This window comes from Cupressus sempervirens, chromosome 9 (genome assembly GCF_028749045.1).
Source record: "Cupressus sempervirens isolate cs-2001-9-10 chromosome 9, ASM2874904v1, whole genome shotgun sequence".
Taxonomy (NCBI): Eukaryota; Viridiplantae; Streptophyta; class Pinopsida; order Cupressales; family Cupressaceae; genus Cupressus; species Cupressus sempervirens.
Window position 1 is genome coordinate 631,028,568 of NC_143126.1, and position 27,842 is coordinate 631,056,409.

A 27,842-nucleotide genomic window follows, 5' to 3' on the forward strand; every position below is an offset into this window, starting at 1 on the left:
TAACCCTTAGGGACATTTCCATTCAGTGTGCCCAAGAACCTTCGAGTGCTCAACGAGATGAGATAAGCTTGGAGCTAGTGTTTACCCAACCACCCAAAGCTAAAAAAATAGATAGTTCAATCCCATGAAAAATGATGAGGGAGATTTGGTAGTTGACAACTTTGTACTAGTCGACACTACAAGTTTCAACATCACTCAAGATGGTGTCGTAAAATCAAAACAGAGTAAGATCTTCAAAAAGTGAGAGAGGTTATTGTAGTTTTCTACAACACAATCCAATAGGACCTAGAATCACATCCATATCTTCCACAAGCTCTGAGATATGCCCCATCAAAAAAAAATTCCCTATGGCATTTAGTGACCCTAATAGATGTTTCAATTTGGCGTGCTCAAGAATGTTCAAGTGCTCAACAATATGTGATGAGCTTGGAGCTAGGGTTTACCTAGCCACCTAGAGCTAACAGAATAGGCAATTTGATCCCATGACCCTTTTTCCACTAATTTGTAAATTTGAGCAACTTTTACAACTTTCAACAATGCAACTTTGCACAAAAAGTGTAATTTTTACATTTTTCACTTGATTCCAATTCTATAACTTGGAAAATTTTGGAAACACTAAAATAAATTATTTCTAAATGCTCAGACCTTCACCAATTCCCAAAATCCTTCCATTCACAAATCAACACGCTACAAGAGGTCAAATCCTTCATGGTACTCGACCTAGGGCTTGATTGGAAAAATCACAAAACACATCCTCCAGTCTTGAAACCTTGGAATCCTAAAGAGGACCCTACTAACTATGATTTCCCAAGTGAGCATGAAATTTCAACCAAGGAAATTGTAGTTAGAGGCCCATTTTCACTGTGTGCACCAAAATGTTGTCCTAAAAATCTAGTTTCACTAAAAATGCAATAACTTGAGTTAGAAAACATGTAGAACGATGAGACTGGAAGCAAAAGAAAGAAGATTCAAAGCTCTATCTCAAAAATCTATCATATATGATCTAAAATTTCATATATTTCATGCATCATGCAAACAACAGTCAAAATGACTCAAAAACTAAATTTACCCATGACTTAAACACTTTTGGACAAGTTATTTTTTCTCTTAAAAATAAAGTCTATTATAGTTATCCTATTGAATTATTGTATCTTCTTTTAGGCGAGTTACAACTACATATAAGATTCCCCAAGGAAAGTGACCCAAGGCTATCTTTGACATATCACCTAGAAGAGAGTTAGAATTTTTGGGTTTTAATCCATTTTCTACTACCTTTAGTGAGCATACACCCTTTTTACCTAGATTTGAAAATAGTGTCTCATTGAAATTATGTATGGAGGAGCATGAAAAGAGGATCAACAAACACATATCTAGGATGGTAGACAAATGGTCACAATGTACAAAATGAGGAAAACAAGCCTATATGGAACAAGTATGACAATTTTCTCAAAGATATAACAATTAAATTTCTAGACATTGTTCACTTTCACCCCAAAGGTTGAATTTTTTATGTATGAAAAATATGATAGTAGTGGAGATCCTCGTGATCACATTAGGGGTTTTTGTGCACTAAGTATGAAATTCTTACATGAACTCACTTATCTCATAAGCCTTTTTTTCTAGAAGTCTTAGTGGGCAAGGTATGGAATGGTTCACAAATTTTTGTCCTCCACTTATGTCATTTGATAAATGGAAAAATGTATTTCCAACATTATTACTATGGTATTCAACATGCGATCACTATGCTAGACTTATGAAACATCAAACAACACCAAGGAAAATATTCTATTTCCTTTCTTTAGTGATGGAGGAAGCTTTATTCATGATATCATTGAGACAAATCCCTGAAGCTGAAAAGATTGATATATTTATCAACAACCTTGTGCCTTAAATATAGCATGAACTTAAGAGACAACTATTTTCCAATTCCTTATAAATTGAGGATTTTTTAGTTAAAAAGGGTGAACTCAATTGATAAAGGATAAAATCGGAATGACAACAATCAAAACAACAATAATGTAAAGGGTAAATTGTACTCATGGAACAAGAAAAAGAATGTGGTAAATGATGGTATAGTGGACACACCCAAACCTAAGGAGCCTAATGTGATCAACTCGACCAATGACATTAAAACTACAAAACAATATGCTTCTCCAAGAATATTGACTCAAACAAATCTAATGAATCTAGTAGAGGTAAACCATCATGGTTTTCCAAATCTAAGCACACCTGTACACCTCTAGCAAACTCACTTGAACTGGTGTTGAATACTTTGATATCAAATAAGATTATTACACTACCATACAACTATAAACCTTATGAACCCAAGGTTATGCCTAAATTTTGAATGACAATCACTATTGCATCTATGATAGGAATAAGGGTCATAAGATTAAAAATTATGGTACAAAGCACCTAAATTTCATTCATCAGTATGTTTGTAATAAGGACAAGGGATATATCTCATGATCTCCCTATTACCCATCCATTTTTTTACGTACATAAGACCCCTTGGTGTATTTATAAACCTTGGGCATCATTTGGTCCTAATGGATGATGTGTTAGTCATTTCATATTTTTCTAGGTGTGCCATAGGGGTTTGGAAGCCTAACAAGGTTTCTAAGTGTTAATCAAGTTTAAATGCAACATTTCTTGCTATAGCGGCGAAAGTCGCTTAAAAGTTGTCAACAAATTTTACAATTTACTAAACAACATTTTGGTTTAGGAGTCCCAATGGCTCAAACCATTTGATGATTGATTGGAATGGTTGGAAACAACCTATTTCGGCTTGAGATATTTGAAAATGGATAAAGAGGGAAGATCCAATTGTAAACTTGCTTTCAAATCAATAAAATATACATGTTTCTGTGTAATTTCTTGACATTTTACAAGTATTGCTAAGTTTCTAAAGGCTTTTGGCAGTGGTTTTAAGTTTTTATCCTTTTTCTTTCAAAAGTAATTGAATTTATAAGCTTGTTGGTCTGAGAAACCCTCAATTTTAGGGTTTTGGCATTCAAATGGCCCTAACTTGTTGATCCACTTGTAGAATTTCTTCTCCACTTCTATGAAGCAAGTTTGGGATGTGTACTATAAGATTTTTGTAGTTTTGGAATAGTAATTGAAGGAATTTAATTTTGGGAGCAAGCCCTAGGTCAAATATCACCATGTATTTGACTAGTTTTAAGGAGACTGGATTAGATAAAGAGATGGAGACAGTTTGAGGACTTGGTGATCAAAAAAATTGTCCTTTTTTGAGTTAGCAGAACACCCTAGAAGTGGATTTTTGGTTCTTTGCATCAATTCCTAACCTCTTATTTTGAAACCCAAGCCTAACCTAGCTAATTAGGCCTATGGACTTAGTCATGGTTATGATATGCTTGTGTAGAGTAAATATCTACAACTTTGGGGTTTTAGAGAACTCAAAAAAGGGTATCTAAAAGTGTGATTTTTTCCTTAAGTCTTTTGGGAAGTTTTGAAGTTAGTGGCAAAAACTAGGGATTGGAGACCTAATAGGATTCTAGGTCCTTCCTTGCAATTTGTGTTGTGGGTTATTGAGAGTGCAACTAGTGGTGTATTTTGCTTATTTGGGTTGTGACTAAGTAGTTTCTAGCCTTTCTTGGAAGTTGTGAGGCTTAGAACCATAAAATCCCTATTTTACCCAAATAAAGCGAATTTGTCCTTAAAGGCTTGATTTGGGTCAAATTGCTTTGTGGCATACTTGTGTATGGTGTGTCTTAAAACCCTCATAGTGGCTCCTTGTAGAGGTATACACTATTGAAGTGAAACAAACCAATTGTTCAATCCTTTGAACATTTTGAGTGTTGGTTGTGGGGTTGGGTCTTAAGGTTGTGCTTCCATTATTGCACTCTACATCAAATTATATGAAAGTTAAATACCTTATTCAAGATCTCATTGATGATAATAAAGTTAGGGGTGGATGGAATCATGACTAATATTTATCCTAAGGTTTTTAATGAACCCAGGTACCCAAGCATGAACAAGAAGCAAGTTCTAGGAAGAAAAATAGGATGCAAAGATCAACTACATATGATTGAGCCAACTTGTGAGAACATAAACATGATTAGGTCTAAAGGGAAAAAGGAAGGGTACAAATCAAATATTGATGAACCACCTATGATTATCCTTAAGGGTGTTGATTCTTTCACACAATCACAACCTTACAATCTTGAGACTAAGAGCAAACACACATAACAACCTATGGTCATCCTTAAATGATTTGACCCCCAAACCCATACATATGCTAAAAACTTGAATCTTGTGACTAGGAGTGAACCAAAGATCATACACTTTGGTCTTAATACTTCTGAATAGACAACATCTAAAAAAATTATAAGATGGGTTTTATAAGTTTATGATTTAAAAATAAATGTGTTTTGGAGTTTATCTAAAATAATTATAGATGACAAAACAAATAAAAGATAAAATCATGTTAGTCATAATATATTATTGGTAACAATGTTCTAAATGCAAAGAACTATTCATTTGAGCTTCTAGTAATGATCAAACGGCTTATTGAATGGCTTGATAAGTCTTGGAAACTTCTCCCATATATCCTTGCTTTTTTCAGTTTCAAGTTTCTGGTTGCACACAATCATGACTCTACATCATAAAGCATTCACATTCTAACAATTTTCATGTTCTTTCATTACATTTTGATCTAAACAACAAATTCTAACTTTCACTTATTCAATGACTAATCTGAAAATGGGTCCTATTAAAGAATCTAATATAAATTCAAATAATGTATCTAGATTCTAAACAAATCAAAATATAAAATTTGTGATTTAAACTTATCTCATCACTTACACATAATAACAATACCCACCTTGTCATCTGGACAGTCTTGAGGGAGAGGTTGCAACATTGTATTTGGATCCAATTGATCTCTCTCTCTCTCTCTCTCTCTCTCTCTCTCTCTCTCTCCCCCCCCCCCCCCCCCTATTCAATTTAAGGAACCAACTAGATCTACTCTACATTTTAATGTCTCAAGTATTTCCTCATGGTCTAACTCATGAACTTTCCAAAGAATCTTATTATGTGGTTTTCCACCATATTTTATCAAGTGGACATTTGATACGACAAAAAGGTTTGAATAATGAAGAATCTTCCTCTCTATTTGCAAATACTCAAATAACCACAAGTTAGGGTTCTTCATAGAATATCATCTAAGCCATGTGTCAATTACAACCACCACACTAATATGGTACTCTAAATCTTCACCATCTATAATTGAGTGATCCAATTTTTGTTTTGCTTGGACAAAATGACACAAATAATAATCTGTCCATTCTTCATTTTCTTTAGGTGTAATACTAGTAAAAACATGGCCTGCAATGACAAATGTACAAAATGCAGTCATTAATTCAGAAAACTCTTCAATAAAAGTTATAAAGTTACATATTAAAATTACAAAGAGATACATATATACACATATACACATATACATATATACATATATACATACACACACACACACACACACACACACACACACACACACACACACACATATATATTACCAGGTTGCACTAGATCATACAAGTGGTCAAAGTGAATAAACGAATCCATCTCTACCATTTTTAGTGCTTTTAGGGGATGATAGATGTCAATTGGGTCCAAAACTCTTATATCCCATTTGTCCACCCATTTAGTTGACTCACAGTCATCCCAATTTTCCTCTCCACATGATGGAAAATAGCATGCCATTTTTTGTGTGTGGATACTCCATGAACCTACATTAGAGCTTCTAAAAGAGTGCAACTCATTGGATCCTATTTGTGTGCAACAATCCTCATATGTTGCAATGTTAGTATTATCTATCAACCAAAAAACTCTACAAATCATGGAGTCAACTTCCTTACCTAGACCCATTGTAGAATTACACCACTAGATGATAGATTTTGCATCTATCAATAGTGCTTCATCTTTGTATTTTAGTTCTTCATGAGCTAAGGCTCTTTTGATGCATGTGCCTGCACCATCATGCTCTCCCTTTCCATGACTAACCTCTATGAAATTTCACATATATTGAATTCTACACAACCTTTATATCTTGCTCAACCAATAGAAAATTCATGCATTCTCTAATTGAGATGGACAGTTGTCTGATCAAATAATGTGCTGACGATATGTTATACCCCTATTAGCCAAATCTCTATAAAATAGTTGAAAACAACCATGTACAAACTTCGTAGAATGTGATCAATCATCACTGATGTAAAAATGGTACTCCCTCAAAATCTTCCTGTCATCCTTTGTACTTGTAGGTGAATGCATGAATGTTATGTGAAAAAATATGAAAATTTATTGAGAAGTACAATACTTTGCTTTCACCTTATTTTGTGGTTGTAGTGTGTAGTTCTCTGTGAAGTCTACAACTGAAACAATGGTATCTAGTGGAAATGTATCCTTGTACAACTTGAATTGCAAATCCATCTATCAAGCTCTATGTGTATGCCTTGCATACTCATAAATAATCTTTTCATGAAAAATCTTTGTGAATTCATATATTGAAATCTTTTCAATGACTGAATGACATGTTTTACCCTATTTCCTATATTTTAGAGCATATGTCACTGTCTTAAATTTTTTCGTAATCTACTATTTCATTTCCAATTGCATGTGTACTATCCATATGTTCACAAGTTGATAAAAGTTGCAAAGAACCACAAAATAAGAATGTACCATCCAAGCATGGTGTCTTGTAAAATTGTTGGCTATCCCCTATTTTACATAAAATATTGGATATGAATTCCCTTGAAGATCTTGGTGGCTCATTCATGTCATAATCTTGCAAAACAAACTTAGAAGGCAAAAACACACATATATGCCTAAAAACATCAAAATGGTTAGAAAATTTAATATGTATCCTACAACAACAAGTTGTGCATGTGTGGTTTATCTTCACATAAAAAGGTTTACCCATCTCAAAAAAAATTTGACTTATTCGAATTTGAGGATACATACCAATAAATTTTGCAAAAAATTGTCTGAGTTGAGTCCAAAAAATGTTTCACATGTGGATTGCAATTTTGGCTACCAATCCTCCTTACAAAATCTCTTTGATTAGGGGAAACACGTGTTATTTTTCCAAAAATCTTTGATCAATGATTTCAAAGATTCACTAATTTCTCTATCCTTTCGTAGTAGTCTACCACTAAATTTCCATAACTCATTTTTTGTTGGATCTTCCAATCTCTCATGCCTTAGCATGGCTCTCCTTAGAGTACCTCTACCAATTTTTAATGTTTTGTTTGTCTTTCTCATGAGTCAAGCTTTCTTCATTTGGGTATGGGTATGTGCAGGATCATGGTCAACCAAACCATGCTCTTAAGTCATAATAAAAAATTAGAAAATCAAGGTTATGTCAACTTGACATGCAATTTTCTACTTGTTATTAACTTTATATCAAAAAGTTGAGAGAAAAGAATCTCTAGAAAATTGAATCTAGTTTCTAAACTACTAGGACTTATCTCAAAAAAAAAAATTGATTGGTCAAAATTTTGAATTGTAATGCAATATTACAAAAATTTCAGAACAAAAATAAGAAGTAGATGTATGTCTGACCACCTTAATCAAAATCAAATGATAATTTTTTTAATAATATTCTAGATATAAGTAGTAGACTCATGCCTGGATGTGACACATAATTTTGGGTTTTTTTATTCTAAATTAATAATTAATAATTAATTTTTTCCTTTTGTATTTTTGGAATTAAAAAAACTTCATATCTGACCACCTTAACTAATTCAAAACTCTGCAAAATTCAATATTTCATTTTTTTTCCCTTATAGTAGAAGAAACATAGAATGTGATGCATCTTTTGGATTTAAAAAATGTTGTGCCATTTGAATGTTATTGTTATTTTTAAAGTAGTGTGTTAGTTAGCACTTTATACATAACTCCATTAGAAAATAAGTAATAATTACTTACTAAACTCATAATTTGACAAACCTTACATTTATGGAAAGATAAGAACATTCTCAAGAAACCCTTTTCATTACATCAAATTTTGGTGAAAGAAAATTCATCATCTACATGTTCAAAGTAAAAATCACATAAAAATAGGCCAAAAGCACATTTTTAGGATGTTTTTAAAGTTGACCATATAGGTTTGGTATCAAAAGATATAGTAGACCTTATAAAGATATTAATTATTTTCATTTAGTATTAGGGTGAGTGGGAAAAAGTTTGGAATAGATTTTGAAATGGTTTGAGATATTTTAGAAACTACAAATTTTTTAGATCACAACTTTTTGGCACACCATGATCTTACACATACCCGTACTTATTATTGTTGATGTAAGTACTTGTCTTGTGATATTACTATCTTTGGTGTGTGATTTAGAACTCACTTTTTCATAAGCACTCATTACATTCTTTAAAATACTTTTTTCATTTGAATCGTCCATCATTGTTAGCTCAAGAATCTTCATGATAGGCATAAATTTAAATTTTTTCATCCTTTCAACAAATAACTAGCATTGACCTATAATATTTAATTCTTCAAAGAATAATCTCAACATACAATTAACTTTTCTTTGACAAGTACGCTTGCTAATCTCATCAGGCATTGATTTCAAAATGTTAGTATCAATATCAATCAAATATTTTGGTCTTCTAAAGTGAATTCTAGAAGGTGTTATAATCTCTTCCATTCCCTCAACATTTTGAACATCAACATAAGGTTGAGTGTTTTGCGTACCTTGAACTGAAAATGATGTGCCTTGGCAATAAGATGCAAAAGATGAAATATCACCTACTTGATATGTCGATGTTGTGCCGTCAACATGACATGATGGAGTGTGTACATCGTCATATCTACAAATTAATGTTTCTTCAACATGAGAGAATGATATGACTCCAACATTGAAAGATGGTGTAGCTTCCCAATTCAATTGTCTTCTTAAGCATAACAATCTCATTCATTCTCTTTGTCTTTCCAATTCTTCCTCTTTGTTTCTTTGTATCGATGGTTCTTGATCCTCTTCAAAAGTCAATTCTTCATTATTTCTTTGCAATTTTCTTTGTTCACATAGTAGTTTCATTTTATCTCTTTTAATTGCCAAATCTTTCTCCCTATCTCATTTGTTTGATTTTTTAGTTTCTTCCTTGGCATGATGATGATTTCTACATGCCAAATTATTCAAACATCTAAATTACTTACAATTTGAAAATTACAAATCATTCAAATACATATAAAAGTTACAATTATTTGAATGAATACACAATATATATCAAATAACTTGCCAAATTTCTAACCATTTCTCAATAACAATTCATTCAAACATACAAATTTCAATGAATTCACTATATATTAAACAACATGTCAAATTATAATCAAATTTGTCTCTATATATCAACAAACAATATTTAAGAAGGACTACACTAACTTTTTCTATAGAAAGAATATTCAAAAAGTTGATCCAATGATTGAATTTGGTGTTTGCCAACTTCCAATAGCTTGAAACCTGCATTTTTTGTCAGAATAACAAAATACACAACAAACAAAAAGCAGAATATGGATCAAAAGGGAAAAAAACTTGCTTTGTGACTTTTTTTTGTGATTTCACATAGTGTGTAGGCACTATAGCACGTATGCACTATAAAGTGTGTATGCACTATAGAGCGTATGCACTATACTATGTCAAAACACATCTTTCCCTATCCCACCATCCTCCATCCCCTACTCTCTCTCTCCCTACTCTCTCTCTCCTCTCCCATCCCCTACTTTCTCTCTTACTCTCCCACTCCCACCGCCTACTCTCTCTCTCCAATCCCCTACTCTCTCTCTCCTCTCCCATCCCCTACTTTCTCTCTTACTCTCTCACTCCCACCACCTACTCTCTCTCTCCAATCCCCTACTCTCTCTCATCCTCTCTCATCTCCTGTCCCCTACTCTCTCTCTCTCTCTCTCACACTCCCATCCCCCCTCTCTCTCCCTCTCCCACCGCCTACTCTCTCTCTCTCTCCCATCCCCTACTCTCTCTTTCTCTCCCTCTCCTACTCCCTCTTCCACCACATATTCTCTCTCTCTCACATCCCCTACTCTCTCTCACTCTCTCTCAAGTCTCCCATCCCCTACTCTCTCTCACTCTCTCTCCTCTCCCATCCCCTACTCTCTAGATCTCTCACACACACTCTCATGCCCCCTCTCTCTCCCTCCCTCACCTACTCCCTTTCCTAATGCCTACTATCTCTCTCTCACACAATCTCTCTCCCCCTCTCTACTCTCTCTCCCATCTCCTATTCTCACTCTCTCTCTCCCATCCCCCTACTCTCTCTCACACTCTCTCCCATCCCCTACTCTCACTCTCTCTCCCATCCTATTCTCTCTCTCTACCAGCCCCTACCCTCTCACTCTCTCACACTCTCTCACATCCACTACTCTCTCTCTTACACACACTCCCATCCCCCCCTCTCTCTCCCTCTCCCATTCCCTCTCCCACCACCTACTCTCTCTCTCACATCTGTTACTCTCTCTTTCAAGCTACTCTCTCTCTCCCCTCTCTCGTCCCCTACTCTCTCTCTTTCACAAACATGCACACTCCCATCCCCTACTCTTTAGATCTCTCACACACACTCCCATCCCCCCTCTCTCTCCCTCTCTCATTCCCTCTTCCACTACCTACTATCTCTCTCCCTCTCTACTCTCTCTCATCCCCTACTCTCACTCTCTCTCCCATCCCCTACTCTCTCTCACACTCTCTCCCATCCCCTAATCTCACTCTCTCTCTCTCCCATCCCATATTCTCTCTCTACCACCCCCTACTCTCTCTCACTCTCTCCCATCCCTTACTCTCTCTTGCTTACACACATTCTCATTCCCCCTCTCTCTCCCCCCTCTCATCCGTCCTCTCTCTCCCTCTCCCACTCCCTCTCCCACTAACTACTATCTCTCTTCACTCTCTCTCTCCCTCTCTACTCTAGTCTCTCTCCCATCCCCTACTCTCACTCTCTCTCTCCCATCCCCTACTCTCTCTCTCTCTCTCCCCATCTACTCTCTCTCTCCCATCCCCTAGTATCACTCTCTCTCCCATCCCCTACTCTCTCTTACACACACTCTCATTCCCCTCTCTCTCTCTCTCTCTCCCTCTCCCACTCCCTCTCCCATTGCCTACTCTCTTTCTCCCATCCCCTACTCTCTCTATCTCTCTCTCCCCTCTCCCATCCCCTACTCTCTCTCTCTCTCCTCTTCCATCCCCTACTATGTCTCTCACTCACTCTCCCTCTCCCACTCCCTCTCCCTCTACCTACTCACTCTCACTCTCACTCTCTCTCTCTCTCTCACTCTCCCTCTCTACTCTCTTTGTGCCACCCCCTACTCTCTCTCTCTCTCTCTCAAATTTTCACACTCTCTCCCATCCCCTACTCTCTCTCTCTCTCTCTTACACACATTTCCACCCCCCCTCTCTCTCCCTCTCCCACTCCCTCTCCTATCGCCTATTCTCTCTCTCCCCCCTCTTCCATTTCTTACTCTCTCTCTTTCACACATATGCACTCTCATCCTCCTCTCTCTCATTGTCACTCTCCCACTATGTCTCCCATCACCTACTTTCTCTCTTCCCCATCCCCTACTCTCAATCTCTCTCTCTCCCATCCTATACTCTCTCTCTCTCTCTCTCTCTCTCCCACATCCCCTACTCTCAATCTCTCTCTCCCATCCCCTACTCTCTCTCTCTCTCTCTCTCTCCCACATCCCCTACTCTCAATATCTCTCTCCCATCCCCTACTCTCTCTCTCTTACACACATTCCCATTCCCCCCTCTCTCTCCCTCTCCCACTCCCTCTCCCACCACCTACTCTCTCTCTCTCTCTCTCTCTCTCTCTCTCTCTCTCTCTCTCTCCCTCCCTCTCTCCCCCATCCCCTACTCTCTCTCTTTCACACACCCACACACTCCCATCCCTCCCTCTCTCTCTCTCTCCTTTTCCATCCCCTACTCTCTATATCTATTACACACACTCCCATCCCCCCTCTCTCCCTCTCCCACTCCCTCTCCCACCACCTACTATCTCTCTCTCTCTCACTCTCTCCCTCTCTACTCTCTCTCCCCCATCTCCTACTTTCTCTCTCTTCCACCCCTAATCTCTCTCACACTCGCACACTCTCTCCCATGTCCTACTCTCTCTCACACACACTCCCATCCTCCTCCTCTCTCTCTCTCCTTCTCTCACTCCCTCTCCCATTTCCTACTCTCTCTCTGCCATCCCCTACTCTCAATCTCTCTCTCCCATCTCGTACTCTCTCTACCACCCCTACTCACTCTCTCACACTTCTTCTCTATCCTATCCCCTACTCTCAATCTCTCACTCCCATCCCGTACTCTCTCTTTGTCACCCCTATCTCTCTCACACTTCCTCTCTCTCCCATCCCATACTCTCTCTACCACCCCTACTCTCTCTTACTTCCTCTCTCTCTCTCCCCTCTCGCATCCCCTACTTTCTCTCGCTTGCTCTCTCTCACACACACACACATGCCCCCTTTCTCTTTCTCTTGCTTTGCCTCTCTTCTTCCCTCTCTATGCACTATTTAGGTCTCAATAGTGTGTGTGCACTATAGTGCGCATGCACTATTGAGACCCAAATTTCAAAAGCTTTAAATAATGTGTGCGCACGATAGTACGCATGTGTTATAGGGCATATGCGCTATTCAAACCTTTGCATTCTACCAAGCCTAAGACTTGGTTTTACCTTGGGGATCCAACCCAAAGGTTTGGAGTCTATAAACTATTCTAAGATGTGTTTTGCTACAAATATTAAAAAATGATTGATTTTTTGTGTGTGCTCTCTTTCAAGATTCCTTGTGGTTGAGCATCGATAAGATCAAGTTGCATGACATTGTAGGTCTCTGTGTTAGCTATATAACCATATAATTCATTTTTTATTTGAACTATTTCAAGCCTTTCATCTATAAATTCTTTTGAATGTATGTCCATTTTTTTGTCAAAAACCAACATGTACTAATTGGGTTGTAAATTTTAGCTCATTCAACAAATTTTGCAACAACTTAGTTTTTTAGAAACTAGACTCCATTCTACACACTTTGAAAAAAGAAGTTTTGATTTTAGATTGGTTTTCAATCATTTCTAGGGGGAGCACACAGATATTTCACATTTTTGGGATGTGTCTAGTTCAAAAATTCATTTAAAAAAAACACACATTATAAAATTACCTAAAAAATCTGGGATAAACTACATAATGTTAAGTAACTTTTGACTACAGTGATTAAAGAATTTCAAAAAAAAGGTTCTAATTTTAGGGGAGCCACACTTTGTACTGTGTTATGTTTTTTTGGAATAAACAGTACCACTTTCTATGGCCCCCTTTTTTGAGGACCTAAAACTAAACTATTTTGAAAAAAAAATTAGTAGTTTAGAAACTAGATTCAAAGAACTACTACTTTTTTTTTGTCATATCTTAAAATTTTGAGCCTAACTATCTTCAAATTCTTGTTGAAGTTTAGAAGTTTCTGATTTCATAAAAAAGGTGTCCACTTATACCCCCCTTTTCGCACCACAACTTGGTGCACTTACCCTGATGGTAGACAATTTGATTTAAGGAAGTCATCTAATTTTGTGCTTAAGTACAAATCCAAGGAAAACAATTTTTTGTATTAGTATGGAGATTATAGCAAGTATGATTCATTTGATCTTGGTAGTAGCAAAAAATTTGAGGCAACTGATAAAGCAGTTAGTTTTAGCATTAACTTTGGATATATTTGAGTTGTGATTAATGATGAGGATTAGTGGGTTAAGTGTTACCATAGGATTGATGTGTTGAATTACTTTAGATTTTGATAAGTCCTTATGGAACATATTCTTCTGACCTTGGATGTCAAATACACAAGCATCATTGGGCTATTGGCAATCTTGCATCACCCAAAAATATTTTTATTTATTTTTTATTTTCTAGTTTTTTTTTGACAAATTTTGATTCAATGAACACTTTTTTTCCCATTTGAAAGTCTACAAGCTTGAATTCTTATCATGGAGCTATCTTGGATCATTCTCTTGTGTGCACATTATTTAATGTTACATATTTTTGGAGTTATGTTTCATCTTTTTGAGTGTTGTTTTCCTATGCAACTCTTCATGTGAGGCATGGTATTTTACTTGTGCAAGGTTCACATCTTTTTGTGAGGAGTCATGACTTTATACATGGTTTCTTGGATCATGGGGGGACCTATTTCTAATGCCATGTATATGATATTATATTTTTTTATGTATTTGGTCATTAATTCATTATTGGTTAGTCCTATATTGTACTACTTATTTTTACTATGCGGAAATTAATCTCAAAGTTGACCCATGTGTCTTGATGGATAAAATGTAATGTGCTTGTATGTTTAGTGAGAGAGGAAGTGGTGGTAGAGAGTAGAAGTGATAGCCAAGGTGAAAGAATCATATATTGGTATGTAATTTGGAATGTATTGGCTATAACTAAGAAGACCTTATTGCCTACTATGTGTGTTGTTCATTTAATGTAACTTTGTTTTGTCTTTACTAGGGGTTCAAGGATGCACAAAACTTATATTGCATCACATGGTTTATTTCAATTATGACTATTACATTTGCATCCTTAATTATCTACAAAATTCAATTGTATCTGTAAAGGTAATGATATTTCTTATTGTTAAATTCAATCCTACTACATTTTATAAATTTATTTATTATTATCTACATTTCAATTTCAAGATGGGTTCCTCAATCTAGGGCTTAACCAAGGCAAGGCCCTATCCAAAAATAAAAGCAATTTTTCATGTATATAGGAATAAGTTGTCAAAATTATGAACTCATATTTGGAAACTATCACCTAGGGACTATAGGAAAAATCTAAGTTTAATTTCTTTTTGTGCTCTGTGAATATTTACACTATTCTATAAACCTACTAGTAGACATTCTTTTGGTTGACCTGTACTTGGAGGTCTAAGATTTTGGGATTTTTTTTGAGTTTTTTTGTTTCAATCATAGATCCATAACCAAAATGTCTACCAATATTATATATCTATTAGTTTTAGAGAAAAATCACTTTTACTTGCACATTTTAAGGTAAGGTTTCTACCCTTCCTTTTATCTCTCGTCATAGAGAAATGTTCATATTATGATTGGGTTGATTACACACACATCACACCTAGATGTTTTTTACTCTTTTCATTAATTAATTGGCTCAATCTACATTCACATTGTTCATTTAAGGTTAAGTAACATTCCATGAAAGAGTACTTGTTTGGGTACTTCCTTATCATAATTTAGATTTAGTATTGGCATCCCTTCATCTGATTTGAGTTTTTCTAATCTAACTTGAATTATATAGAGAGTTTTGTTTGGAAGACCATCTTTCTCTTGTATTGAATGACTTAGTGTGAACGTGTGTTGTTATTGGATTTGTCTCATCTAGTTTACATTACTAAATTTATTTATTTCATTTCTACCATAAACAAGTATTAATGGTGATCTTCATTGTATTTCTTTCATGTGTTAATGGTTGGTGATCATACATATGCAAAGTAGGTTACTCTTTCATTTGAACATGTATTATTGGTGAAAATATGAATAAAGTGAACTATAGTTAAATTATTCCTCTTTTTCCTAACATTGTATGCTTTTCTTATTTTTAATTTGTTAGTAATCTTCTCTAAGGTATTATAAAGATAATGTTCTCAATGTTTAATGGAGATTAACTAATAAAGGCCCTTGTATTTATATCAATCACCTATCCAACTAACCAATGACATGCATATTTGAGACCTGATTATAAGGTGCTTAGAAGCTAGGAGGACTTGTCCTCTAAAAAGATCCTTCAAGCTTTGTTGGCTAGAGTGTAGGCACTCAATGAAAAATATTTACCTTGTTAGTGTATTGTGTAACAAAGTTGTGTCAAAATGCTTACATTGTATGTAAAGCATATGACATCTCCTTATAGGAAACATATTTCTTTGGTGCACTGGATATATTGAAGATTGAAATACAAAATATCAAATGTTTTATAGAAGACATAGATTGTATTGGCTTAGGAATACTAAATCATAAGGTGTGTGGTGCAGGAGCACCCACATAAAATATTTTGGATGTGATTTGTGCATGATAAATTTATCTCGATTTTGTCATTAGGATAAGATCTTTTCTTGGGATTCATTCAGATCATTGTGGGTCATTCTTCCCTATTCTATATTGATCTAGAGTTTTCTATAAGTCATTTTTGCATGAAATCTCTTTCTTGTAAGCTTTCCTAATTTGTAATAATATAGAAAGTTCCATAGTAGCAAGTATAAATATAGTTTTAGGTTTAGGTTTAGGTTGAGGTCAAGTTTTTGGATACGAAGTTATAGAAGAAGAAATCTTTAAGAAAGAAAGTGTATATCCTATTCATTTAATGAATTAATTAGAATAATTTTATTATCTATCTCTTTCTAGTGTTGGTTCCTTTTGTTTTTGCTTTCGTTGAGATTATCTTTGCATCATTTTTGGTATCAGAGCTTGGGGAAAGCGCTTGAGGAAATCATATTTTATGTCTAGATCAAAGTTAGAAGCTGAAACATCAAACATAGTCACCAATGTTTAACTGGCAAAGAAGATACATGAACATGAGAAAATAAATAAGTGGTTATTGGATGAATTTGAGAAGCTGAAGGGCCGGATGGAAAAGAGAGAAAATATTTCCACAGAAGAAGAGGAAGAAGGGGAAGAATAGGATACCCCTAAGCAAGAGGTGGTTAACTTACCTATACACCAAAGATACTTCATAGAAGTCCTTGAAAGAGTTGGCAAAAAGGATGCCAAAGGTGACCTACCCATCTTCTTAGGAAAGATGGATGCTGATGCTATTGTGGATTGGATAGAAGCCTTGAACAACCATTTTGAATCTGAAAATATATCAAAAAAGGACAAGGTAAAAATTGCCAAGTCAAAGTTGAAGGGACCAGCCCTCACTTGGTGGAATTTCACTCAAGGAGAAAGGGTCAAAGAGGGTAAGAACATGATAACTTCATGGGAAAGGATGTGTGCTAAGGTGAGAGAAACATACTTACTTGAGGATTGTGAAATCCAACTTCATCGAAGGAGACAAATTTTAAGACAAAAGGAGCTAGATGTCACTGCCTATACTGAAGAATCCTAAAAATTAAGCCTGAGGGCAAAGCAGAGTGAATGTGAAAGTATAAAATTTCCTAGATATCTCAATGGATTGAGGTTTAACATTCAAGAACTTAATTTATTGTGTCCTAATAGAGTACATAAATGTTATCAACTAACATTGAAGGTGGAAGCCAAATTGAAGAGAAGGCAAGAACAAAATAGCAATGGAAGAGGAAGAAATCAAAGGGGAAGAGGAAATTTCCAAGGAAGAGGACAAAACCATAAAGATCATAAGGAGATAAAGCAAGAAACTAGTCAAAGCGAAGGAAATTTTAGAGGTGGATTTGGTGGTAGAAGGGAAAGTTTGATTATTTGTTTCAATTGCAATGATGAGGGACATTATGCATCTAGGTGTCTAGATAGAGAAAGTTCAAGTTCACAAAGTGAAAGAAGAACACATTTGGTACAAGATGACGAATACCAAGAGAAGGAGATGGTTGACTCAATTAGTGTACCTGAGAGAGGAGAAAGTTTAATGATGAAAATAACACTTTTGAAAGTGCCTACTACCATGGAACCACCACAAAGGAAAACAATCTTTAGGACTGCTTGCAAATCTAGAGGTAAGGTATGTAAAGTCATTATTGACTAAAGATCTACTAGGAATTTAGTTTCTCTTGAGATGGTTTAGAAGTTAAAACTTAGGAGGATACCTCATCCTTTTCCTTATAAGGTTTCATGGCTAACAAAGGATCAACAAACTCTTGTAAATGAGCAAGCATGGGTTGATTTTTAGATTGGAAAGTATAAGGTCAGAATTTTGTGTGATATAGATGACATGGATGCATGCAACTTATTATTTCATAGGCCTTGGTAGTATGATTTATAGGCACAACATGACGGAAAACTCAATATATACACCATCAAGAAGGATGGAAAGGTGATTAGATTGATTCCATTTGCTGATCATGAAGAAGTGGAAGAAAATAAAGAGAGGGAAGCCAAAATTATGATGGTTGATAGAAAGGAATTCTTACAGGACATGAAGGATGAACCTAAACCTTGTTTTCTTTTGCTGCCTAACCCACAATTGTAAGAACCTATCGGAAATGATAGAAAGGAGGCTAAAACAAAGAAAGGAATTCCTAATGAAGTGAAAGAACTTTTGGATAAGTATGAAGGTTTGATTTTAGAAGGTATGCCAAAGTCTTTACCACCTATATGAGACATTTGTCATTGTATTGATTTCATTCCTGGAGCTACTATACCCAATAAGGCTGCATACAAGATAACACCTCAACAAAATGAGGAGATTGCTAGACAAGTAAAGGAGTTACTTGATTTTGGCTTGATTATGAAAAGCTTAAGCCCATGTGTTGTACCTATTGTTTTGGCACCCAAGAAGGAAGGAATCTAGAGGTTGTGCATTGATTATAGAGTGATTAATAGGATTACAATCAAATATAGGTTTCTAATGCCAACAATTGAAGATTTGCTTGATTGTTTGGGAGGTGCAAAGTATTTCTCCAAGATTGACTTAAAAGTGGTTACCATCAAATAAGGATAAGAGCTAGAGATGAGTGGAAGACAACATTTAAAACCAATGATGGATTATATGAATGGAAGGTAATGCCATTTGGACTCTATAATGCTCCTAGTACCTTCATGAGACTTATGAATGAAATACTCAAAGACTTCAATGCTAAGTTCATCATAGTATATTAAGATGACATATTAATTTTTAGCAAGACAAAGGAATAACACCTAGATCACATTGACATGGTTTTGAGAAGACTTCATGAGGAGAAATTGGTAATAAATTTGGAAAAGTGTTTGTTCATGCAAGAGGAGCTAACTTATCTTGGTTTTGTTATCTCCCAAGGTAGCTTGAAGATGGATAAAGATAAGGTAAATGCTATACTATCTTGGCCACCCCCAAGAATAGTTGGAGATGTTAGAAGCTTTCATGGTCTTGCTACATTTTATAGGAAATTCTTAAGAAATTTCAATCATATATGTGCTCCTATGTTAGAAACTATTAAAGGAGGAAGGAAGTGTAAGTTTGCATGGAGTCAATTAGCAAATGAAGCTTTTGAATTGCTTAAGAAAAAGGTTAGTGAGAAGCCAATTCTTTCTTTACCTAATTTTAACAAAGTTTTCCAAGTAGAATGTGATGCTAGCAAGGGTGTTATAGGGGCAGTTCTTAGTCAAGAAGAAAAACTAGTCACTCTCTCAAGTGAAAATCTGAATGAAGTCAAGCAAAAATACTCTTCATATGACGTAGAAATGTATGCATTGATTCAAGCTCTTAAAAGGTGGTGACGTTACTTGTTGCCAAAGAAGTTTGTTGTATATACTGATAACCAAGCACTTAGTTTTCTAAATAGCCAAGACAAATTAAGTCATAGGCACATGAAATGGGTGGAGTATTTCTAGGCCTATACCTTCACCATCAAGCATAAGAAGGGCATATCAAACAAGGTTGTTGATGCTCTTAGTAGAAGGAAACTGACTGTCTCCCAAATACAGCTAGAAAGTGTGGGAATTGAAGCACTTAAGGACATGTATGTAGTAAATCCAGATTTTGGTGATACCATGCTGATTTTCTTGATTTTTTGCTACAAGACAGACTTCTTTTCAAAGGAGGACAACTATGTGTACCTAGGTGCTCTATGAGGAAAAACATTATCAAAGAGAAGCATAGTGGAACAATGGGTGGACATTTTGGTTTGGATAAAACCTTAGAATTGGTTAGAACGTACTACTATTGGCCTAAACTTTAGAATGATGTTAGAAATTTTGTGGAAACATGTATGATTTTTCAAAGGGCCAAAGGAAGGACTACAAATGCAGGGCTTTATCAACCTTTGTCAATACCATCTAGACCCTGGGAAAGCATAACAATGGATTTTGTAATGGGGCTTCCATGGACACAAAAGGGACATGATAGTGTATTGATTGTAGTAGATAGGTTCAACAAAATGGCTCACTTCTTACCATGTAAGTCGACCAATGATGCTTCTCGTATAGTAGATCTCTTTTTCAAGGAAGTCATAAGGATTAACGGGCTACCTCTCGACATAGTTTTAGATAGGGATGTAAAGTTTGTAGGACACTTTTGGAGAACTTTATGGAGGAAACTTGGAACCAATTTATCATTCTCATCAACCTAGTACCCTCAAACTGATGGCCAAACAGAGGTAGTTAATAGAACATTAGGCAATTTGTTAAGAACACTCATAAGACAACATGCAACAAAATGAGATGTAATCCTACCCCAAGCTGAATTTGCATATAATGACTCCATCAATAGAAGTATAGGAAAGTCACCATTTCAAGTGGTGCATGGAATTCATCCTAGAGGGACTTTTGAGTTAAGAGATATGAGTTCACAACAATAAAAGAAATCCATGATGAAGTCAAAGCACAACTCCAACAAATCTTTGACAAGTATAAGAAGCATGCAAATAAAAAATGGAGACACTTAGAATTTGAAGTGGGAGATTTAGTATGGGAAAATTTCAAGAAATAGAGGCTATCAAAAGGTAAATCTACCAAGCTTATGTTGAGAAAACTAGGTCCTTGTCAAATATTGAAGAAGTTTGGAACCAATGCTTATGAGATTTGATTGCCACCTGAGATTGGCATTTCTCCCATCTTCAAAATAGCAGACCTCACATCATTCAAAGCACCCACTGAAGAAATTGATACAAGACAAATTGTTGATATAGAAGACATTCAATGTCTACCATTTAAGTAGACACCATAGCTAGAAAGGATGCTTGACACCAAAGTCATAAAACAAACAAGAGGAAAAGAGTCCAAGTAGTATTTGCTAAACTTAGAGGTTATTCGAATGTAGATGCTGGGTGATGACCGAACAAGAAATCAGGAAGTAGAGTACCACTCTACAAGAGCTCATCTCAAGTGGGCTTGAGATAACATTTTTTGGGGAGTATGGTGCAGGAGCACCCACATAAAATATTTTGGACGTGATTCTTGCACGAAAAATTTATCTTGATTTTGTCATTAAGATTAGATCTTTTCTTGGGATTCGTTTAGATCATTGTGGGTCATTCTTCCCTATTCTATATTGATCTAGAGTTTTCTATAAGTTGTTTTGGTAGGAAGACTCTTTGGGTCAGCTTTCCTATTTTGTAATAATCTAGAATGTTTCATAGACCATCTTAGCAAGTATAAATGGAGTTTTTAGGTTTAGGTTTAGGTTGAGGTCAAGTTTCTGGATACAAAGTTACATAAGAAGAAATCTTTAGGAAAGCAAGTGTATATATTGTTCATTTAATGAATTAATTAGAAGAATTTTATTATCTATCTCTTCTGGTGCTGGTTCCTTTTGTTTTTACTTCCATTGAGATTATCTCTACATTAGTGTGCTTCCTATAACATACGATGTATGTCATGATGTTTTGGGGGACCAAGAAAATAGAATGACAAATTTTTAGTCCCCAAATCTTTATGCAAATTATCATCAAAGTGCATCATAAATTGCTATTTTCACTTTCTATTTCACATCACTCACACTCAATCCTCTCTTTAATTCAATCATTGACATATCTGTTTACGATTTTCATCATCAAAACCCTCAATAAGGTCAGTTGTAATAGGAATAGACATTAGTTGCTCAAACTTGGCCACCATGAACAATTGAGCTCTTGATACGGTCCAACATTAAAAATAAAGGTGACCTAAATTCATTAAAACATGTCTTACTCAATTAATTCAAATAAAATGCACTCAACCACAACATCCCCAAAAGTCAACATCAAAGATTACACACAAAAAAATATTATGTCATATTAACCAATTTGATAAAAATATCCTCCAATGCAAATTACTTGATGCAAATCTTAAAACACCATGGTAAGACCCATAAAATCCTCTTAGCTCATCCTCAAATGAATATTTGACTGAAAAATGATAATTCAATTAATATAGTCTATTGAAGAAACCAAAGGGCAACACAGACAATAATGTCAAACAAAAGAAATTTCCAAGTTGCACACACAATCTTATAGATAAATTCATTTTCAGCAAACAAAAAAATTACAACTTTGACTACTAAACCATTGGGGGCCTAAATAGATCATCGTCCAACATGAAAACATAGAACACGCCATCAACTTCTTATGTAGAGTAATGAAGAGCATTATCTTATAAGAATCACAAATACTATTTCCTAAATAGTCAAGCTTCCCCTCTATTATTTTCATAAAACACCATATGCTTACTCGACGTCATCATGAGACATCAAAAATATTTGAATGCTCATTTTTTAATCAGTATCATATTCTCGCATTAGACAACTAGCCACTCTATGATTAATTCATACAATAGATTGACGTCAATGTCAACACTTAGTCTATATTACTAAAAGATTATAGAATTGTAACTAATAAAATTAACATAAAAAATTAATTTAAAAATAGAACTATTTGTATACCATTCTCACAAATAGAATCCAAAATTAAAAGCGTATTCGCATGATTTGACACATAACACCACTGGGTTCAAGTGAGCCAAACATTATAACATATGTAGGCTTGCCGAGTTCAAGCCCATTATTTTATGCAACTAAAGGAATATTACTCTATATCTCACTCATCACAAGGCAATTGGAAAAATCAAAGGATAAAGTCTTCCAGTCAAATTGCAAGGATTTATGTGACCTTTAAAAAAACTACAATTACCATCACAATCGAGGTAGCTCATCTTGATTCCCATTTCCGAGAGGTCTTGGAACAGCACTAGGAAGCAAAACTTATTTTTCAAATAATATTTATTGGGTTGATAAAAAAAATCTCATGCTTGTGCTGTACGTCAATAGCAGAAGGCAAATTCTACCATTATGCCATTGATGTGATTGAAATGAAGTTTTAAGAGTTAACATTAGCCCGAATTGAAGTTCTTAACAGCAGTTTCAAAGAAAAATGTGCGCGGCCTGATAATATCTCCTTCCACTTCTTCTGGAACCAAAGCAAAAGAATTCAAGAATAATGTTGCAAAGTCTAGCAACCTTTCAGTTTCAACTCCTGAATCAGAGCTTGAGAAAACAATATGGAAATGGTAACATTACCGTCCAATAATTGTTCTGCTCATGAAGATAGAAGGTCCTTGTTTGGTACGGGATAATATAAGTGGAAAATTTTATGCTATAGTTAATGATATATAAGATATGATTTCATAGTTTGATGTAGCTTTAAAAGTTAATAATAAGAAAACATCGTTTCATCTAATATGGGTTTCCAGTTAATCTCCACATTATTCCTCCAAAGCACCATCTCTCAGGAGGACTAATTGACAATCATTTATTGTTAAGAGATGAATTTGTTGGGTTTGAGGGATTTTAATGTAATGGTCCAAAATTTTCTGTTTGCATCAAAAGAGATGTTCTATCTAATGGGTTTTTCATATAGGTGTGAAGCCACTGGATTGCCTACAACAGTTGCAGTTCACTTGGAAGATCGCTGTTACAGACTCCATAAGATGATGACGAGATTTTAATGTAGTTTTAATTGGATTTGAGGCTAAAATCTGCTTTCAAAGTTTCATGTTATGAAATATGAATGAGTTGTTTTTCTGCAGTACCCACTTGTTACTAGGAGCGGCTACCTGAAAAGGAAGCTTGCAGAATCCTCAGAAATTGTGTTACCCAAATCATGTCCTGCCGGGATTGAGGTCTTTGAACTCGTTGCTCTGTTTTTATATGGCACCACCATTTTCATGGATCCACTAAATGTTGCAGCCTTGAGATGTGCCGCAGAGTTTTTCGAAATGATAGAAGAATTTGGAAGAGGAAATCTATGTGAAAGAAGTGATTTGTATCTTACTCGGGCTGTGTTACAGAGCTGGGAAGACACTCTGATTGTGCTTCACAAATGCCAGTGTTTGCTTCCATTGGCAGGTGAGCTTCTCATTGTGAGCAGATTTCATTACTTCCAGAGCATAAAAGAACCAGGTCTGCAATGGCGATTGAATGTCAGTTATTTAGTGATTTGAGTTTTAGAGAAGAAGAGGCCAAAGACTGGTGGATTGAGGACCTCTTGGTACTTCCTTTCCAGCTTTTTGAAAGGATAATAGCTTCTATGCGTAGACAAGGAATGAAAGAAAAATACGTCAGCCCTGTTATAATTATGTATGCAAACAAATGGATTCTTTCTAACATGTGTCATAGTGGGAATAGTACACTGAAATGTAGATTGCTGGAAGGTATCATAAGGTTGCTGCCATTGGGAAGAAGATCTAATGTAATACACATTCATATTTTGTTTTCCCTGCTCTCTGAAGCTTTGATTTGTGGATCTAGTGACGAAAGTAAGGCCCAGTTACAAACTAAGATTGCTTCTCAGCTAGACATTGCAACTATTGAAGAATTTTTGTTGCCCGTACCAATGGAAATCAAGAGTGATATCAGTATTGCATTCAGCCCTGAAGTTGAAAGCATGAGAAGCATCTTTTCCATGTTCATTGCTCAAGAATATATCAATTGCAAAACAGATGAATCTGCCGAGTTAAGTTTGGGATCTAAGGAAGCACTGGAATAGAGCTCTAATAGTTGTTGTAGCTTCATCTGGTCCACATGGCATTTGATGCCGGGTTAAGCCCAAGCGAATTTTTGGAGCTTGTAGAAATCATGCTCGCATCTGCTCAGTGTAGTCGTGATATGCTGTATAAAGCTGCTCACACATATTCGATGGTAAGGAACTCTGTTTGTCTCAAAAAATTTAAAAATCCATTTGCCACCCAAATGATTTCTTAAACAAATGCCTCATCCCGACTTGCCCAGATTTCTCTTAAAGGAACCATCAAAATTTACTTTAATAAAACCCATAGACGGAGAATTCCACCTAATATGTGATCTTCTACTTTTTTTTCATTGAGGATGGAATTCTGACTGGGGAACGGCGATATATTTCCACTCCTTAAGGAGCAAGTTATCCCAGTGAGTAAAGCTAGTAAAGCTGTAGTTACTAACAGTTTCTTTCACATGTGCATTGACCACCACTGAGATAGACTTTTCCAGTCCTTTAAGCACCAATTCTATTGGAGAGCTCACATTTTGAAATATTTGTTTATTACACTCCCATTAAAATGCGCACACCACTAATACAAGAGTATACTTCCAGATATATGCAAAGTAAGATTTTGAAAATGCAGTAGACCATGAATCAAACCAGTCTCGTAACTTATTTGGAAGAGGCATAGATAGGTTCAACTTTGATATCACTAAATACCAGCACTGTAGGGCAAAACTACACTGAACAAATAAGTGATCCACATCTTCCAATGCTTTCTTACATAATGCACACTTAAAAGGATATGATATATTCACTTTCTGCAATCTATCACTTGATAAGATTCTCTTTGTCAATGCAAGCCATGCGAAGCAACCAGCCTTGGGAAAGACTGCTTTATTCCAGCAAAAAGAGAATGCCCTCTTGTTTGCTTCTCGATGTTCCATAAAAAATAATGCCATGTACCCATCTTTGATGGAGTACTCGCCATTAGATGAAGGAGCCCAAAATATATCATCATTTTTATTCTTAAGGAAGATCTTCCTCTTAGACAAAATTTTATGAAGACACAATTTACAATCTTGAGAATTAGGTAATTTGAAAGGATCTTTCCAAATGGCTTTACTAGAAAAAATTTCTACTGCTAGGACATAGTCTGATGGGGAGCTTCTTCAACTAAGAGCTTCTAGCTCTTCCTAGGCTACTCCTATAGGGTATTCTCTCCTAACCCTAACTTAGATGATCCCTCTACAATCTCCTTTCCACAAGAAACTCACCCACCAATTCAAAACCCCAATGTCATTCTCCCAATTCCCGACAAATGAATTATATGGCTTACAATGACAAAACTTCCCTGAGAACACCAAGCACTTAAAAAGAAAGGTGGAACACCTCCTACTGAGGTTCTTAATGCATTCCTCATCATTCTACGCCACTCTTTCAAGGTTCTTAAACTCAAATCACAAAATTGGCTAGTTAGGCCTTATAGCCCTAGGAGCCCTTATTAGCCCTCCTAGAATCAAGGAAAGAACTATAACTCACAAAAATCCTTAACAAGACACTTTGATGTATATTAGAATTTTGTTCCCTATGACCACCTCTTGAAGATTTTGCAAGTCTGGGGTTCCACCAATGTCCATATTGTATGGATTTAGAAAACCCGACTTCTAAGTGTTTTGGAAGCAATGTTAGTATTTCCCTTCTTGCAAGTGTCAAACTCCATACCCAACCTCCTCCTTTGAGTTTTTCTTCCCTTACACATTGCTCCTACCTTTCCAACTCAATATTGACCTATGCCAATCATCTATTCTTCACAAGAACTCCTTACAAGCACCTCCTTGCACCTTGCCAAGCTTGCTAGCTTGCCTAGGGCTCACTTGTAAAAATAGAAAATGGCCTTCCACAACCTCTAGAAGCCATATTTACAATATGTATAGAGGCTATTGCTTGGTCTTTGAGAGCCATGGTGATTAGACCAAGGACACTCAAGCTATAGCCGATTTCATGATTGCTACTCAAAAATGGACAACAAGATTAACAAAAACAAATAATTTTCTAAACCTTATTGAATGCCTAATTGAAACCAAAATAATTGCTCATAGATTCAAGACATGTATAAAGATTTTACTACATCAAAAATAGTCTTCTATTCAATCCAAAAATCTAATCAAAAACTCCAAAAATGTTCAAATGCTCGAAAACTATAATGTTGTTGAATTTTGTCCATACATCCAACTGCCCAACCCTTGGAACTAAGTTGGAAATGTCTTAAATAGACTTCATATTTTGTTCTAGTCTATAGTTCAAACCATAACTACCCCAAATTATTGGTTTTCAAAACTACATAAAAAGTTGTCAAGAAATTTTTAAAAATTGCAAAGTTGTCAATGCAACATTTTGACAAAATGTATTATGATGTTGAGCTAGCAGAGAGGACATGTCCTTGGTGTACAAGTGGTAAGGAGTAAAGGATTGGGTATGGGCAATAATAAATATACATGGCCTAAAAATTGGAAGTTTGAAATGAGGGATTTTTTAATTTATTTCCCTATATGTGTCATTGTACACTGTGCAGAGAAAAGAATTATTTTTAAAAGGTTGATGTGCATTGGGAATGATGGAATCGATTGGGGGATAGATCATGGCTACCGACATGTGATCTTTCTTGCTAATTTGGTTGTTTTCATTATTACAATTAATTGTGATTATCTTTTCTACTTTGGGGTTTTTCTGCCTAAGTATGAAGTCTTTTTTAGAAACTGTGTCTAGGTCCTGAAGAAAAAGAGAGGAGAGGAAAAATTATAGAGATGGGTGGTGATTTGATGCGCATTGAACCGACTGTGGTCGATGGAAATATGAGGAAGCCTTGGTGTGGTACTTATTGAAGGAGGGTGGTTTTGTCTCGTTTATGGAGGCACTTAATGGGCATGATGAGAATTTCTCTATGCAATCTGTTAATTCCTAGGAGGATCGTAGAGTAATGATTAATGGTATCTCGTTTCATATTTTGAAAGAGGTGATTTCTCTGGTGACAGACTTGGCCATGAAGGGTAGGAAATGGAAAGAGCTGATGAGGGTGACAAACGATGTGAGCTTGCAATGTTTTTTTGTGGATGGTGAGGAACCAATTCAGCATAGAGGTGGTTTCATGCGGGAGAAACTTCCTAACCCATGGAATGGGGTTTGTTTGGTTTTGATGAAATATCTTACCCTAGAA

At 35.7% G+C, this 27,842-nt stretch overlaps 1 pseudogene; it reads left to right on the plus strand.

The window, feature by feature from the left end:
* LOC149540294 (BTB/POZ domain-containing protein At5g48130-like) overlaps positions 1 to 27,842 on the plus strand; it is a 60,562-nt pseudogene that overhangs the window by 21,060 nt on the left and 11,660 nt on the right.